Genomic DNA, 19,038 nt, shown 5'->3' on the forward strand with positions numbered 1-19,038 from the left:
TAATTCCAGATATTTTACTGAATTCAGATTCCACCATCTGTTGTGGTTGGATTCAAACCCCAGTCCCCAGAATGTTATCTGGGTCTCTGGATTAACGGCCCAGTGAGAATATCACAAGGTCATCACTTCCCCTAAACTTCCCTTATTCTAGATACCTAGCATACAAAGATAGGAACAAAATTGTTCAATCAAGAAGGGAGTTTTATGAAAGCTTCATAACAAATTCAAGGGTATTGAAGCTACTGACAGTGTGGATGGAGCAATCTTGCACAGGCAGAAGGCAGTTGTATGGATCAAATAGTTTAAATCAGAGAACAGAACATTAACCTGAGCTTGACACGTTTAGAGAAAATCTTCAATGCTCCAAAAACGCTTATCAAAAGGAAGTATAACAACTCCAAATCAGTAATAAGATCTATTTTTTTCTCTGGATAGCTTTTCAAGTCCAAATTGGTTAATATTAACATTCAACATGCAGAAATTGTTGATCTACAAAGATGGCAGCTAGTGGTTGCAGGAAATCTAAGGAAGTCAAGAGGATTTTTGTTTTGAGTTTAAGCACACAAGACAAAATTTTGAGCTTACAAAAATGCAGAATGCCTTTGAGGTTTTCTGTTTGAGCATTGGAGTGAACTTGAAAAGAAAATAACTCAGTGAGAAATGAAACAATCCAACTACCTCAGTGAGGTTAAGACACTTCGTGTTTTTTGCAGTCAAACAGCGCAAGCAAGCTTTGCAGGGCGAAAGTGAAAAATTTGCAGAAGATGTACAGAAATCTTGCACTCAGACGGTCAGTGTTCTCACTCTTCACTTCTGCTACTTACACGTCCTTGTATGTGCTATGGCCTAAAGACAAACTGTTATCAGAAACTGCCATTCTATTCCAATAATATGTAAGGCCAACAGGACACAGCAAGAGACCATAAAAGACACGTGGGATGTATAAGAGACAAGGCAACACTGTCAGGTATCAGCTCCTGAAGATTTTTGAGGTGTGGGGACAGCAGGAAACGGAGTAACAAGTTCAGAAAAATGTTTGAGAAAAGGCCATTGTGCAATGGCAATGATAAAAGTGGAATATTATATGAAAAAAAATGGGGGTGGAGAGGATGTAGAGTAGAGGGAATTAGTATGATCTTTACTCATGATATCTCCTTTCACACATGCTCAGTAACTCTATCACAGTGGCATGAAATCACATGGACTGAGAACGAGGGTCAGTAAGTCTCCAGACTGGGTTCCCACTCTTAGATAACAAAGTGTAGAGCTGATGAACACAGCAGGCCAAGCAGCATTTTAGGAGCACAGAAGCTGATGTTTCAGGCCTAGACCCTTCATCAGAGAAAGCTGGGTGCCCACTCTTGCCATGTTTTTGTATATAACCATAGTCAATAAGCAGAATGTTTTTTACTCATCAGAGTGTTATTCTCATACTTACAAAGAAATATAGACAATAATAAGACGCAAAAGAGCAGCCCATCCATTATAATTCTTCACAGTTGCATGGAATTTGGTCTTATTTTAGATAGATGCGCACAATCCACTTTGTTAAAAGAACCTCAAAAGAAATTTTTTATGCCTCTTCACAATTGGTAAGAACATCTGAAAAACTAAACTAGAATGGGATGATATTACAGAAGTGGAAATAGGTGGTTTTAGTGATGGTGTGAATTTTCTTTTATTCTTTCATGGGACATGGGCATCCCTGGCTGGCTGACATTTGTTGCCCTTTGCAGGATGGTGGTGATATGCCTTCTTACACGGCAACTATCCAAGTGTTTTAGTAAGACCCGCAATGCCATTAGGGAGGAAATTCAAGGCCTTTGACCCAACAACAGGAAGGAACTGCTATATATTTCCACGTTAGAATGGTGAGTGGCTTGATGGGGATCTTGCTACTCTTGTCCTTCTAGATAGAAGTGGTCATCAGTTTGAAAGGTGCTGGCTGAGCACCTTTGGTGAATTTCTGCAGTGCATCTTGTACAGAGTACACACAGTGGCTGCTGAGCATGGGCGGCGGAGGGAGTAGATATATATGGATATGGAGTCACTCAGGCTCTGGCCTAGATGGTGTCAAGCTTCTTGACTGTTGCTGGACCCTCATTCAGCAATCTGATAGCTTCACAATAATAGAGGAGTTGATAGAAGTGGTGGTAGGTAGAGCTGAATGTGGTTAGTTTATATGTGAAATTGAATACTGTTTGCAAATATTATAACCAAGGAACAGTGTGTAGATGAGAAATAAGATGGAATAAATGTCAGGTAGGGTTGCAAGAGCAGGAACAAAATAAATTGCAAGTGAGATTCTTATATATCAAAGTGTCAGATAGCCATGATTAAGGAATGTATTTTGGCTCACAATGCTACAATCTGTTTTCCCAATTGTACTTAATGAAAGATTAAATGTAGCAAGCAATAAGATAACTTTTCAAATGCAACATGGTTCATTTATGCTTGGTAGAAATAACAAACAAACCAATTCTCTACAAACAAGAGGAATATGTTCAAGCTTTGTGCCTTTGGTTAAATCATTTGGGTGCCCGAGGAGTCTATATTTCTACCCTGCTTCCTCCATTGATACATCTTGATCAATTGGAGTTGACTTGCCAATCAATCAGCACCCTTTTCTCCTGTCATATAAATTGCTGTGAACATTTAAAATGTCGCATTCTTACAATTGTCCTGGTAAGTGCATGACAAAAAAAAACTCAATAACATCTCTCTTTACAGCAATATTACAAGTAACAGATTTAAGATTTATCTAGTACAACAATGGTTTATCACATGACTATGGTAGTTAAATTATGACAATATTTGACCATTTCAGGAGATTTCTAATCTGGACAAAAGAGTGCCTTTTTTTCTTCTTAATTGATAATCAAATACCTGGGGATGAGGAGAAATGGCACTGGGCTCAAGAATCTATAGTTAAATCCTTCAAAATATAATGTACAAATGACTAATATTTCTCATTTTAAGTGAATTTCATTCTCAGAATGCATACTTTAAAAGGTGGAGTACCTAAGGCAGCTTTTCGGCTGACCATTCAAGGAGATGATCATAGATAGCATTTCAGGCAGTGGCATTCATCTTGATAGACTTACTTCAGATGTGCAATTAAAGAACAAAGTATTTCATTGAGGCAAATGCAAGATTTTGGTACCTTGCTAGTTTGCCAACATGCTGACCAGACTGTTAAATTATTCATTCAACTCTACAGAGGATCAAACAGTAAAATTAGAAGAGTAAGGCATTCTAACAGTAAAGTTAGAAAATGGATAAATATTCAGAAGTGGAGAAGCAGGTGGGCAAATATTATCACTCAGGTAGCACAGCAGCTCAGTGGTTAGCACTGCTGCCTCACTGTGCCAGGGATCTGGTTTTGATTCTACCCTTCGATGAATGTCTGATCGGAGTTTGCACATAGATGTCTACATAGATGTTCACCAGCTTCTGCCACCATCTGAAGATGTGCAGGTTAGGTGGATTGTGCATGATAAATTGCCCATAGTGTCCAGGGTTGTATAGTGTTATGGACCAGACCAGATGACCTCAAAATAGTTTAAGAAGGTAGCCTAGACCCTAACTTTTTCTTATTTTAACAACAAATGTAAAATGCTCTGTTCCAACCACAATTTGACTGGTCATACTGCTTAGCTTTAAGCAAAACACAATTTATTCAAACACTATAGTTAAAATACAGCAACAGAAAGAAGAACTTGGAATAACAACTCTATAGGAAAACATAACATGCCACAAACATATCCATCTGCAAAAAAAAGCAAATTCAGAAATCAAATTTTCTCACATGCAACACCTGCAGTAGGAGGAGAAACCCCAGCTTCTAGCTTTAAGAGAGAGAGGAGAAAAAGTAGTTCTACTCCTTCAAAACACCAGCACCTTCTGCTGAATTTAAAACCATAAAAAATCTCTGGTGACCTGGCCACACCCAGCTAGGATGCTTCTATTGTTCCAACTTTAAAAAGAAACTCAACTCCTGACAAGCTGTTTATGTCACCACAGATTGCCTGCTGCCTCTTATACAATCTCTGTCTTAAAAGAAGCCAGGACAAAACAAACCTCTTAAAGCCACACCATCATCACAGTAGGTTAGATGGATTAACCATGGAAAATGTAGAGTTACAAGGATAGGGTAGAAGGGTGGATCTGCATGAGATGCTCTTCAGAAGGTTGATGTGGACTTGATGGGCTGAATGACCTGATTCCACACAGTGGAGATTCTATGATTCTCTATCTTTCTGTGAAAGACTCACTTTCATTCAATGGAAATCAGTCCAGTTCTGTTGAGAGCTGTTGAGGCCTCGAGCTCACATCTCTCCATTCTTCTTATATTTCCCATTCATCCTGTACCTAGTCAACAGGACCTAGTGCTGCTTTTTTCCAGCGGTGATCAATTAAAGTGGTCACCACCAACCCTAATACCCTTAAGCACAACAACCAATCATAGGGTATGTTTCTCCGTTACCTCAACAGTGTTATGGCATAGGCTGTAGCTGTCACCTGTGGGTCTGTAGCACTTAAAGATGGGTAGGAATCACTGGGAGAAGTGATAGCCTGGGGAGGACACCCACTGACCAGGGAGAGGTATAGGGTGAGGCTGACACAGCAATGGAGTTTTTTGCACTGTTGTGTTCCTTGTTACAGCTAATATTCAGGATAAACTTAAGGAACATGCTCATAATATCATTAGTGTTAACATCACAGAAAACCTGCCAGTATGACGGTTTCACTTTCTATTTTAACTGGAGCCATTTGAATCATGAGATGCCAATGCTAGTCGGCTACTTTGTTTTTATCAAAACTGCATGGCATTAACCCAAATACAGAAATGTATAGCTGTAATAAATAGCTGTTTAACCTCTCCCTGGTCAGTGGGTGTCCTCCCCAGGCTATCACTTCTCCCAGTGATTCCTACCCATCTTTAAGTGCTACTTTACCCATAATTAGTTCTTATGCTATGAGAATTAACATACGTAGTGCTGTATGAGATACAAATATAGTACTGATAGCGAAAACTCACAACACAGTGGAAAATCATGATGGCAATATGGTGGTAAGTAGCACTGGCCACTTAGAAAAAATCCTAAGTTCTCAGTCCCAATACATACAGAAGCTTTGCTGAAACTCAGCCAATCAGCAGCGAACAACACTTGCTGTTGACACTGTCGCCATTGGTTCCACTCACCTCTCCTTGCACTCCCTAACAGCGTAAAAGCCACCCTTCTTCAGCCCTTTTCAATTCTGAAGAGGAGGCATATCAGAGTCAGATGCTAACTCTATTTGTCTCTCCACAGTTGCTATCCGACCTCCTGAATTTTTCCAGAATTTTCTGTTGTATTTATGAAAACACCAATGATTGTCACTCAACATTACTGCACAGCAACCAGTAACAAGACAACCAAGTTGTCAACCATGAACAATTGATAATGACTCATGACCATCCAGTGGGGAGACACTCACTACATCAGGATAAGTTGGCAAACCTCCAAAGCATTACATTGAAATTTGAAGTGCTTATTTTGCAAACACTTTTTATCCGTTTGTACAATTATGGAATTGACAACCATAATGAAAGGTGAGTGATTTATTTCTACTTCTATCAGTTTCAGTGTTTGTGTTTCAAAAGAATGGCATTTTGTTACTGATTCCTTTTGAGGTTTGGAGAGTATTTCCAGAATAGTGACTTAATCCAGTATGTGTCTGAGAACTCTTCACCCCTGAAGAGAGTTAATGGAAGAAGATCAATGGTAGGTGTAAGGTTTAAGCAGACAAAATTACTATTGAAGGCCATTAGTTTGCCTTCAGTTTGGTGAGTTTAGAAAACTTTGAGATTGATGGATTTTAGGTGGATCACACGAGACTTCCCTGGGGTCATGAACCTTTCTCCTAAGATGATTTTCTTTCGGAACAATCGAGGAAATAAGCCACATCAGGATAAATACATCTCATAAATGCCTGTTAAATCTTTTCGTACCTCATTGGTCACATATAGCCCTTATTGTCACAGGAGCTAATGCAAATATTTCCACATCAGGTACAAATACCTGTTTAAGGCAAAAGCCCACAACAAAATGGCAGTCAGACACAGGACAACTGTGGTTGATGGATTGTCATTAAATGATGAATATCCCTTTCTGGAGTCTGCTCGGTAGACAACTGGTTCATTGGACAATTTCTCCTTGGAGTCCCAGTGGGCAGCTGTTCTGCTAAGCTTCCAATCACTGCCTGTATGTTTTGGCAGTGGAAATACCAAGGGCACATCCCTTACTGTCTTCCCACAGCATTTTTGCCAGCCTTCCCACCTCTAGGTCTGTCATCAAAAGGTTTCCAAAATTCAGGACGGCATTTTATTATCATCCTGTCAAACCCTCTAAGAATTTTATGCAAATCAATCAGATGCCTTCTCACTCTTTGCATGGAATATGGAGCAATATTACTAATATCTCCTCAGTGATCAACTATCATATAGAAACATAGAATCCCTACAGTTGGGGCTATTTGGCCCATTGATCTACATTGATCCTCTGAAGAGCATCCCACCCAGACACACCCTATCCCCATAGGTCCACATTTACCATGGTTAATTCACCCAGCCTGCACATCTTTGGACAGTGGGAGGAAACTGGAGCACCTGCCAGAAACCCATGCAGTCACCGGGAGAACATGTTTACTCTACACAGACAGAGGTGTGGTTCCAATCTCCAAAGTCCCTGGTGCTATGAGGCAGTAGTACTAACCGCTGAGCCACTGTGGCATTTTATCCCCAGTGTCAATCCAGTGAGCATTTATTGTACCCTGTCTCTACCAAATATATCTCTCAGATTCCATAGAACTGTACAAAGAGACGTTGGTGTGCAGGTGCACAGTCCCTTGAAAGTAGATTTGCAGGTAGACAGGATAGTGAAGAAGGCATTTGGTACACCTGCCTTTATTGGTCAGATCATTGAGTATTGAAGTTTGGAGGTCGCGTTGCAGCTAGACATTGGTTAGGCCACTTTTGGAACACTGTATTCAATTTTGGTCTCCCTGTTATAGGAAGGATGTGAAACTTGGAAGAGTTCAGAAAAGATTCACAGGTTTTTTCCAGGGTTGGAGGGTTTCAGCTATAGGGAAAGGCTAAAGAGGCTGAGGTTATTTTCCATGGAGCGTTGGAGACTAAGGGGTGACCTTATAGAGGTTTATAAAATAATGAGGGGCATGGATAAGATGAAAAGCCAAGATCTTTTTCCCAGGATAGCAGAGTCCAAAACTACATGGCATAGGTGAAAGGGGAATGATTTAAAAGGGACATAGGAGGGCGTGTATGTATGGAATGAGCTGCCAGAGGAAGTGGTGAAGGCTGGTACAATTACAACATTTAAAAGGCATCTGTATGGGCACTTCAGTAGGGAAGGTTTAGAGGAATATGGGCCAAATGCTGACAAATGGGACAAGATTAACTCGGGATATCTCATCAGCATAGACAAGTTGGACCAAAGGGCCTGTCTCTATGCTGTACAACTCTATGACTCTGTGACTTTATGTAATCTGGAATTTCATTGTAGATCTGAGGATTCACCCATCATCAATGGTGCAAATTGTAAATGAGATGATAAACAGGAGGCCCCTTCTGTCCACTCAGAAGAGTCAGAGAGGTGCCCTGACCATTGTGTATCTCTCAATGAGCAGCAGGCTGTCTATTCATGGACCTTACTGTTGTTTGTCAGCTATTTCTGGTGTTAATTGGCTCTAGCTTCTTGTATTCCAACAGAGGCACCCTTTCAAATATTTAATCTGCTTCAAAATGCTTTATAACATCCTGAGATTATGAAAGGAACCATATAAACACAAATCTTTTAACCTTTTCTAAAATTTACTATATTTCTCTTAAATTCTATGCAATTATTTTAAAAATTGCTCTAATAAATACATTTACAGATGAGCAATTTACCGTTAGCAATAACAGAAAGGCCATTCCACAGAAAACTAATTCTGATTAAGATGAATTCATATTGCCAGAAAATGCAGTTGCATTTAATACTGGGCGGGGTGGGTGGTGGGAGGGTGTGAGCATTGGTGTGGAAAGACTGAGACAGAAACCATGTACTGAGAGGTTACAATTGTGGAGATTTGGGCTTTGCTACTATTCCTTTACATGAATAAGTTTGAATCAGTTGGGTGTTTGGCCATTTTACAACTTCAATGAGCCATTAGGAGTAAAGATTGAGTTTTCTCTGGAGCGGCAGAAGCTGAGGGGAGACTTGATAGAAGTCTATAAAATTGGAAGATGCATAGATAGGGTTGATGGTCAGAATCTTATTCCCAGAGTTGAAATGTCTTATACCAGGAGACATGCATTTAAGGCGAGAGGGTGGGAGTTCAAAGGAGATGTGAGGTGCAATCTTTTTACACAAAGGGTACTGGGAGTCTGGAACACATCGCTGGGTTGGTGCAGGCAGATACAATTGAGGGGGCTGGTTTACATGACTTTTAGATAAACACATGTATATGCAAGATATGAAGAGATTTGGACGAAGGCAGGCAGAAGACTTTAGTTTAATTTGGCGATAACATAGTGTGGAGCTGGAGGAACACAGCAGGCCAGGCAGAGTCAGAGTAGCAGGAAAGTTGACATTTCAGTTTGGGATATTTCTTCAGAAGACTTTTCTGAAGAAGCATCCTGAACGGAAATGTCAACTTTCCTGCCCCTCTGACACTGCCTGCCCTGCTGTGTTCCTCCAGCTCCACATTGTTTATCTCTGACTCCAGTATTGGCAGTTCTCACCAGCTCTTAGTTTAATTTGGCATCGTTTTTGGCACAACATTGTTCGTGTGCTGTACTATTCTATGTTCTATGTTCTTTGTTTTAACCTGAAAGTAAATTGATCATTATATAGCATTTATAAAGTCAAAAAAAGTGTAGAGATTGGAAATTTGGTGTAAAAACAAACACAATGGAAATACTGTCAGCGTGTTTACAGATCAGTTAAGGTTTCAGTTATGCATCCTCTGCAGGACTGGAAGCTGTCACAAATGATTAGCGTATAGAATGACAAAAAAATGGAGAGGGGATCAGAAAATATATATGCATACAGGGAATGTGTACTTTGCTATACAAGTCTTCAGTTTCTTTTGTTACAACCTTATTTTTCCAGGTTACTATCATTTCACACTTTACAGTTTAGTTCCTGAGATTCCATGAAGGTTGTTCCAATTGTTTATAAATGTTGTTCAATTGTCCAGAACTGAATTTTTAACTTATCTTTTCTCTCCATTGTTAGTAGTTAACCTGAAGACTGCTTTGAGCATTTTAAATGGGCGTCAAAATGATTTCTGCTCATATGGCAGAGTAATGCAAAATGCTTCTGTTTTATATGTTTTCCAAATGTAGTATGCCTTAGGATCATACAAAAAGAAACTTTGATCATGTTTTTGATAGCCACTCAATTATAGTTGTATCAGGAATAAAGTTTAAAAAGAAATTATGAAACCAAAACAGAAGATGCTGGAAAAACTCTAGCAGATTTGGCAGCATCTGTGAATAGAAACAAGAGTTATCGTTTCGGGTCCAGTGAACCTTCCTCAAACGCTTCCTCTGAGGAAGGGTCACAAGACCCAAAACATTAACTCTGATTTCTCATCACAAATGCTGCCAGACCTGTTGAGCTTTTCCAGCATCTTCTGTTTTATATTGTTTCTGACTTACAGCATCCTAAGTTCTTTTGGTTTTTAAAAATGAAGTATGTCGCCTTTAAGAATGGGAGATTTTTTCCTCTATCTCAGAGGAATTTTAAACTTTAGTATCCTCCTTTTCAAAGGACAGTGGAGACTGGGTCGGTGAAGATAGTCAATAAGGTGCTTTTTTTTCAATTAACTTGTGAAACTTGAAAGGGTTCAGAAAAGATTTACAAGGATGCTACCAGGTTTGGAGAGCCTGAGCTGCACGGAAAAGCTGAATAGGCTGGGCCTATTTTCCATGGAGCATCAGAGGCTGAGGAATGACCTCAGACAGGTTTATAAAATCCATGGATTGGGTGAATAGCCAAGGTATTTTCCCCAGGGTAGCAGATTCCAAAACTACAGAGCATAGGTTTAAATGAAAGGGGAAAAATTTAAAAGGGATCTAAGGGGAATTTTTTTGTTCACGCAGAGGGTGGTGCATGTAAGTAATGGGCTGCTAGAGGACATAGTGGAGGCTGATACAATTCCAACATTTAGAAGCTATTTGGATGGGTCCATGAATAGAAAGGGTTTAGGGCGATGTGGGCCAAATGCTGGAAAATTGAACTAGATTGATTAAGGATTTCTGGTCGGCAAGGATGAGTTGGACTAAAGAGTCTGTTTCCATACTGCAAAGCTTTATGACTGCATAACAAGGGTGATGGGCAGGAAAGTGAAGTTAAGACATTCAGCCATGACCTTATTGAACTGTTCGGCAGATTCAAGGGGCTGAATGGCCTATTCCTAATTGTATTTCCGATGATGAAGTTAAGTTCAAAAATGCAACCTGTTACAGCAAGAGAAAGTAACATTATTATTCATGCGAATATAACTCTACATCATTAAAATGAAACCTGCTTACTAAATTGGAACATCTAAGTGTTTTAAAAATATTTTAGTCAGCAGTTACTAAATATGACCAGAAAAGAAGAAGTCGCCACAGGTGGCAATGGGTTAAAAGAAGATTTATATTCACATTAAGACTGAATCCCAAGTTTTCACCTTAATTGATAAGTATCTATGTCAATAGAAAAGGTTTCTCTTGTTAGCTCACAATTTTTTTTCAATTCTATATGTGACACAGTGTTTCAAAACAATATAGCCCAAGTGTTAATGGGTTTTGCAGTTATTTGTTCTACAATTTTAGAAAAATTAACATTCAGCTAACAGGATGTGGTTTAACTTTGCAGATTGTGTGTAGGCACAGTATCTTTCATCCACAATGTACGCCCTGCAAGATTTTCTGCAACAACTATTGCGTTATACACATGTGACCACTGGTAGGTTCCTTTATTTGGTAAACCGTTCTCAAAACCGTTGCGTCCTAATGGCAGTTTGAACAGACAAAAGTAAGCTGAGGACAAGGTAAGAACACGCTCATATAATCCAACTTTTAACTAGCAGTAACCAGCTTATTTCACTTAACAGATGTTGTAGACAGAATTGGATCTGACCATCATTGTGGAATGGTTACTTTATTTCTTCTCTGATTTGCTGACCCATTTGGTTGCACATGTTGCTCAATGCCTTGTGGTACGGATATAAAGCCAAGTGTGTTTCTTTTCTTCAAAATTGCTGTGAACAATACGTCTTTGTGGAGAAAAGATATTTTACATGTAGTCACAGTTTAAACCTTATTTGATGACATTATCATGCATTTCAATATTCTGTGCAAGGCTAGACTTGCAGGAGGTGACCCGTATTGCTGCATTTAAGGAGTACGAAATCCAAAAACAGAAGCAGACTTTTTTAAACAAATGAATTTAAATTGAATTGTCATTTCAATATATGGTTCACATTTAGATATGTGTATGGTTGACCACTGGAGGAATTCCTATTTTTAAACTAAATACACATTACTTTCACACCGTATCTTCACTCTTGACATTGCTTGCAAACCTAAAGTGCCCTGCTCTGCATTTTGTATTCAGTGTGCTTCCCTCTCTTATTGTAGGGATGCAAACGCGGCCCAAAAGTGCATAGGCCTAGAAGTGCATCCATTTTAGGCATACAACCTTTCTCTTTCCTGTCCTTGATTAAGTTCCCTCTACTATCTGCCTGCCTTCATAGATAAGAGCTAGTTTCATCCAGATCTTTTGACACACTCTGCTGACTGTGATAAGATGTTTTTATTTCTGTAAGTAAATCAAAGATGGCTTTATGCTTAGATCTCAGAATTGTTAAAGCACAGAAGGTGACCTGTTAGCCTGACATGTCTGCACCAGCTCACCAAATGAGCAATGCAACTTGTGCCATTTCCCAACCTTTTCCTGTAATCCTGATTTTTTCCAATAAATAATCAAAAATTTCCTCTTGACAGTCTGAATTAAAACTACTTCCATCACACTGTTAGACATCAAAGCTCTCAACCACTGCCAGATTGAGAAAGTTTTTCTTCATGTGTACATTTCTTTCTTTTCTTTCTGTCAATTATTTTAAATCTGTGTTCTCAATCTTTCATCAGTGGAAAAATATTTTCCTTATGTACTCACTCTAGATCCTTCATGATTTTGATTACCTCTACCATGTCTCCTTTCAACCCTCTTTTATCCAAGGAAAACAGTCCCAGCTTCTCCAGTGTATCTATATAAATGAACTTCCTCAGAATCTTTTCTGCACTTTCTCTAATATCAGCATGCCTTTCTTAAAGTGTGGCGCCCAAAATTGAACACATCACTACAGTTGATGCTTAGACGTTTTGTCTAAGTTTTACATATCCTTCTTGGTTTTGTACTCCATGCCTCCATTTCATCATAGGATACTATAATCCTTAAGCACACGCACAAATTGTCCTGCTACATTATAAAGACTCATGCAAATATGCACCCACAGCCCTGCACTCCCTTCCAAATTGCACTCTTCATTTCTAGATTGTCTACCTGGCTCTTCCTACCAAAATGAATTATTTTATACTACGCAGTATTGAAGTTCATCTGCCACTTGTCCATCCATTCCACCAACTTGTCTATGAACTTTTAAAGTTCTACACTATCCTTACAGTTTACAATGTTTTCAAATTTATTTCTCATCTGTAAATTTTGTACTCCAAGATTTAGATCAGTAACATATTAGAAAGAGCATTCTAACAACACATTCTGTTGTGGAACTCACCACAAACCTTCTCCTAGTTTGAAAACCTCCAATAACACTGCTCCCTCTTTCCAATCAGTCAATGACTGTAATAATGTTATTATTGTTCCATAATTTAAGCTTAACTTTGCTCACAAATCTGTAGTGCTGCATTGTATCATAAGCTACATACATGACATCAACAGTATTGCTTTCATCAGCCCCTCTGTAACCTCTTCAAATAAAAAATGCAGCAAGTTTATTAATAAAATTTTTTAATTTAATTCTATGTTGGTTTTCCTTAATGAAGAAACATTTGTCCATCTGACTTATAATTTTGTCCTGAACTACTGCCTCTAGGAACTTCCCCACCACAAAAACTGACTTGACTTGTCTGCAGTTGCTAAGCTTATTTCACACATTTCTTCAAACAAGGATGTAATGTTTGCAATTTTCCAGTTCTCTGAGGACCAAATCATCTCCCATGCCAAAAGAAGACTTGAAAATTGTTATCAATGTTGTTGCAATTTCTTCCCTCAGTACGTTTATTTGCTGTTCCTGACAGCTTATAAAGTTTATGTACAAATATCTAAACTGCCTCTTTATCAGTTTTAAATGCTGAAAATGTCTGAACTGCCTCATTTTATGCCAAGACCTGGGCAGTATCTCTCCCTTGTTGAAGACAGATGCAAAGAGTACAGTAAATATCTTGGCTATGCCTACTACTCAGAGTTGAGCCAGAGTTAAACTAAGGTTTTCTGCTTTTGGAAGCTATGGGTGGTATTTAAGGAAGGTCTCATCTATTAGCCAGACAGCCATTGAGAGTCCTATGTCACCTGCTTTAGGGAAGGCCAATTTCATCACACAATATTCAGGCATTTTTAGATTAGATTAGATTCCTTACAGTGTGGAAACAGGCCCTTTGGCCCAACAAGTCCACACCGCCCCTTGGAGAATCCCACCCAGACCCATCCCCCTATATCCCACACACCCCTGAACACTATGGGCAATTTAGCATGGCCAATCCACCTAGCCTGCACATCTTTGGACTGTGGGAGGAAACTGGAGCACCCAGAGGAAACCTACGCAGATAGGGGGGGAATGTGCAAACTCCACACAGACAGTCGCCTGAGGCTGGAATCGAACCTGGGTCCCTGGTGCTGTGAGGCTGCAGTGCTAACCATTGAGCCACCGTGCCGCCCCTAATGGGCTTCCCTCAGATCAAGGATGAAGGAATGAAAATCTTAATCATGAGGAGCTGTCAGCCAATCGCAGGCAAGGAGATATAATGAACAACAGCGTCATGGGGCTGGTGGTGGCTCCTGCCAGTATAACACTCATCCTAGTAGGATCACTGGATGCCAGGACACTGGTGAGTGATGATGAGTAAGAGGGGAAGAAATGGAGTTGATAGCACGGACAGAGATAGATGGCTCTAAGCACACCTTTGCACCTTCACAGGTCTTGAACCAGTGATCAAGTATTGGATGTCTTTAAATAAAGAACACCACCCACTAACCATTGACTCCATCAATCCCTAAGCAAACAACTATGCAATTACTTGTCATTCCCACCACATGGTGACTCTCAACAATGAAAGGATGAGGACTTACATCTTAAGTGGGCAACAATTGATCCATTAAAGGCCTCATTTGGTACAATGTAGGTACAATGCTGTTAGATTAGATTTGATTTGATTTATTATCATCACGTGTGAGATTCAATGAAAAATATTGTTTTGTCTTAGTTTTGTCTGCTATCGAGACAAATCACAACTTACATAAATACATCAGGATAATAGAACAGAATATAAAATATGGTGTTATAACTGCAGAGAAGGTGCAGAAAAAGAACAACTAATAAATGAAAGGTCCATTCATAAGTCTGATAACAGTGGAGAAGAAGCTGTTTTTGAATCTGTTGGTACAAGTTTTCAAACTTTTGTATATTTCTGCCTGATGGAGGAGGGTGGGCGAGAGTACAACTAGGGTGGTAGGGACCTTCTATTACATTGGTTGCTTTCCTGAGACAGCAGGAAGTGTAGACAGAGTCAATAGAAGAAAGACTGGTTTGTGTGATAGACTGGGCTGTGTTCATAATCCTCTGTAATTTCTTGTGGTCTTGGGCAGAGCAGTTGCCGTACCGAGTTGTAATGTATCCAGGTAGGATGCTTTCTTTAGTGCATCTGTAAGAATTGGTAAGAGTTTGCATGGAAAAGCTGAATTTCCTCAGGCTTCTGAGGAAGTTCAAGTGTTGATGTGCTTTCTTGAATGTAGTGCTGACGTGGACCAGGACAGATTATTGGCAATAATTTCTCCGAGGAACTTGAAGCTTTCAATCATTTCCACCTCAGCACCATTGATACAGACAGGGGCTTGTCCTCCACTCTGCATTCTGAAGTCAGGGACCAGCTCCTTCATTTTGTTAACATCAAGGGAGAGATTATTGTCTTTACACCATGCCAGTAAGGTGTCTGTCTCTTTCCTATGCTCTGTTTTGTCATTGTTTAAGATCTGACCCACTAAGGTGATGTCATCCGCAAACTTGTAAATGGAGTTAGAGCAGTGTTAGGAAGATGTTCCAGGATTTTGAGTCAGCAACACTCAAGGAAAAGCGATATATTTCCAACTCAGGGTGGTGAGTGACTTGGAGAAAATCTTGCAGAAGGAGGTATTCTCAAGCCCTACTCCGTAGCCGTGGGCTTGGATTTGAAAGGACACTTAGTGAATTTCTGCAGTGCACCTTGTCACTGATGCACTCTGCTGCAATTCTTAGTAGTGAAGGGAGTGAATGTTTGAGGATGTGGTGCCAATCAACTGCATGATATAGTTTTTTGAGTCAGTGTAACTTTGATGGTAGGGAAATTATAGGAAGCAGTTCTCAGGCACCGAATTAATCTGCACTTGGAAAAGTGGGGATTAACCAAGAACTGTCTGAACTGGTTATGTTAAGGGTGGCCAGTCATGTCTGACCAACTCAGCAGAATTTTCCAAGGTGACCAAGTATGTAGATGAGGGAAGTGCTTTTGATGTCGTATGATTGGACTTCAGCAAGGCTTTTGATATGATTCTGCATAAGTGACTGATAGCAAAGATGAGAGGCTATGGGGTCCAAGGTAATTTGACAAATTGGATCCACAACCAGTTGAGTGGCAAGAAGCAGAGGGTGATGGTCGAGAGATGTTTCTTTTCCTGACTGGAAGTTTGTTTCCAGTGTGACCTTATTGGGGTCATGTTTTGGGCCCTTGCTGTTCGTGGTTATTTAAATGATCTGGATTTGAATTTAAGAGGGTTGCTCAATAACTTCACAGATGAGATAGCAATTGCTGGTGTGGCAAATAGTGAGAAAGAGATCCTTAGGTTGCAGGAGGATATAGACAGGCTAGTCAGATGGGCTGAGTAGTGAAAAATGGAATTAAAACCAGATAAGTATGAGGTCCTGTGATAATGGGAACTGCAGATGCTGGAGAATCCAAGATAACAAAGTGTGGAGCTGGATGATCACAGCAGGCCAAGCAGCATCTCAGGAGCACAAAAGCTGACATTTCGGGCTGAGACCCTTCATCAGAGAGCTCCTGAGATGCTGCTTGGCCTGCTGTGTTCATCCAGCTCCACATTTTGTTAATATGAGATGCTGCACTGGATAGGACAAATGAAGCAAGGGAATGATGACGAATAGTAGGATCCTGGGAAGTACCAAGGATCAGAGTGACCTGGTGCACTGGTTCATTAAGGTTTCAGAACATGTGGATAATGTGTCTAAGAAGGCCTTTGGGATGTTTAGCTTTATTAACCCTGGCAGAGAGTTTATGAGCAAGGAGGTTATGCTGCAGCTGTATAAACCGTTAGTTAGGCCGCACCAGAGAGTTGTGTGCAGTTCTGAAATCCACATTACAGTAGGGATTTGATAGCACTGGAGAGGGTGCAGTGGATATTTACTAAGATGTTGTCAAGGCTAAAACATTTCAATTATATGGGGAGATTGGACAAATTGTTGCTGTTTTCCTTAGAGCAGAGGAGATTGAGAGAGTTCATTTTTCAGATGTAGAAAAGTATGAGGGGCATAGATAGGATAAACAACAAGAAGCTTGTATCCTTGATGGAAGGTTCAATGACTGGGAACAAAGATTTAAGGTAAAGGGCAGAAAATTTAGAGGAGATGTAAGGAAAACTCACCCAGAGCTTGGTGGGAATCTGAAACTTGTTACTTGAAAGAGTAGTAGAAACAGAAATCCTCGTAACATTTAAGAATTATTTAGATATGTACTTGCAATGCCAAGAATTTGGGCCAAGTGCTGGAAAATGGGATTGGAGTTGTCAGGTGGTTGTTTTTGACAGATACCGAAGTGAAAGACCAAACGACCCTTTCCTGTGCTGTCGATCTCTGTGACTCTGACTTTGAGTATGTTTGGAGCTATAATCATCCAGGCAAGCAGGGAGTATTCCGCCACACTACTCAATTGTGATGTGGATGACAGACAGTATTGAAGGAATCAGGAGGTGAGGTACTCACTGCAAGAATTGCTAGAATCTGAACTGTTCTTGTAGCCATGGTATTTATATGGCTACTCCAGGTCAGTTTCTGATCATGGGTTTTCTTTAGAATGATGATAGTGGGGGATTCAATTACGGTAATCCCATTGAATGCCAAGAGGTGCATGCTAGATTTTCTCTTGTTAAAGGTAGTTGTTGCCTGGCACTTCTATAGCATGAGTGTCATTTATCAGTTGGTCGTTCAAACATGGATATTGTTCAGGTTTTGCTGCATTTGCTCATGGTCTGCATCAGTATCTAAAGAGTTGTGAATGATGCTGAACATATTGCAATCATCAATGAGCATGCACACTTGTGACATTACGGGAAGGTCATTGATGAAGCAGCTAAAGATGTTGAGCCAAGGACACTAAACCGAGAAATTCTTACAGAGATGTCCTGGAGCTGAGATGACTAACCTTCAACAATCACAATCATCCTCCTTACTGCTAGGTTTTGCTTCAACCAGCAGCATGCTATCCCCCGATTCCCATTGACTAGTATTTTTCTAGAGGCCTTTGAATGTCACATTCAGTCAAATGCTGTTTTGAAATCAACGGCAACCATTCCCATCTCACCTGTGAAATTCATCTTTGACCTAAGGCTGTAATGAGACCAGGAGCTGAGCCTCTATGGCAAAATGAAAACTGAACACCAACAAGCAGGTTATTGCTAACTCGGTCTAGCTTGACAGCACTGTCAATGATCCCTTCCTCACTTTACAGATGATCAAAAGGATACCAATTCGGTGGTAATTGGCTGAGTTAGACTTGTCTTGTTTGTTTCGTATGGACCATTTCTGGGCACTTTTCCACATCACTGGGTAGATGCCAATGCTGTAACTTAATTGGGATAAAGTTGAGTAGTTGGTAGCTTCTTCACACGCCACACTCCAATCTATTTAAATGGTTCGCCACAACCCAAACCACCATGGGGTGGGAGTGTGGGGGGGTGGGGGTTGGGGGGAAAAGTAAATACCCACTCCAAGTGCCATTTAATGCATGCAGAAATCTATTTATCACCTGTCTGTAATGTCACAAGTAATAGCCAAGCATCTACTTTTCCCTAACACATTTATAGACCATTTAGTCATTGCATTTTGTTTCCATTATGTCATTCCATTTCATGAATGAGCTTTTCACAAAATTTGAAAGTTATTGTCAGTGTTCACTAAACTATCTCTTTAGAATAGTAAGATTTTTCCTCAGTTTGACTAAATTGTTTGAATGCTCGTGGACTGTGGGACATGTACAGTAGAAAAGTCAAATGGCCTTTACTAGTTTAAGATAATAAAATGTGAGGCTGGATGAACACAGCAGGCCAAGCAGCATCTCAGGAGCATCTCAGGTATCAATGTGGACTTCACCAGTTTCAAAATCTCCCCTTCCCCCACTGCATCCCTAAACCAGCCCAGTTCATCCCCTCCCCCCACTGCACCACACAACCAGCCCAGCTCTTCCCCCCCACCCACTGCATCCCAAAACCAGTCCAACCTGTCTCTGCCTCCCTAACCGGTTCTTCCTCTCACCCATCCCTTCCTCCCACCCCAAGCCGCACCCCCAGCTACCTACTAACCTCATCCCACCTCCTTGACCTGTCCGTCTTCCCCGGACTGACCTATCCCCTCCCTACCTCCCCACCTACACCCTCTCCACCTATCTTCTTTACTCTCCATCTTCGGTCCGCCTCCCCCTCTCTCCCTATTTATTCCAGTTCC

At 40.4% G+C, this 19,038-nt stretch overlaps 1 protein-coding gene across 1 annotated transcript in view; it reads left to right on the forward strand.

Annotated features, from left to right (window-relative positions):
• Positions 1 to 11,007: 11,007 nt before the first annotated feature.
• Positions 11,008 to 19,038, forward strand: part of LOC125453778 (rho GTPase-activating protein 15-like) — a 729,405-nt gene continuing 721,374 nt past the window's right edge. The window contains exon 1 of the mRNA XM_048533693.2: positions 11,008 to 11,085. The gene's annotated coding sequence lies outside the window, so the exon portion shown is untranslated. The remainder of the gene's footprint in view (positions 11,086 to 19,038) is intronic.

Source organism: Stegostoma tigrinum, chromosome 7 (genome assembly GCF_030684315.1).
Source record: "Stegostoma tigrinum isolate sSteTig4 chromosome 7, sSteTig4.hap1, whole genome shotgun sequence".
Taxonomy (NCBI): Eukaryota; Metazoa; Chordata; class Chondrichthyes; order Orectolobiformes; family Stegostomatidae; genus Stegostoma; species Stegostoma tigrinum.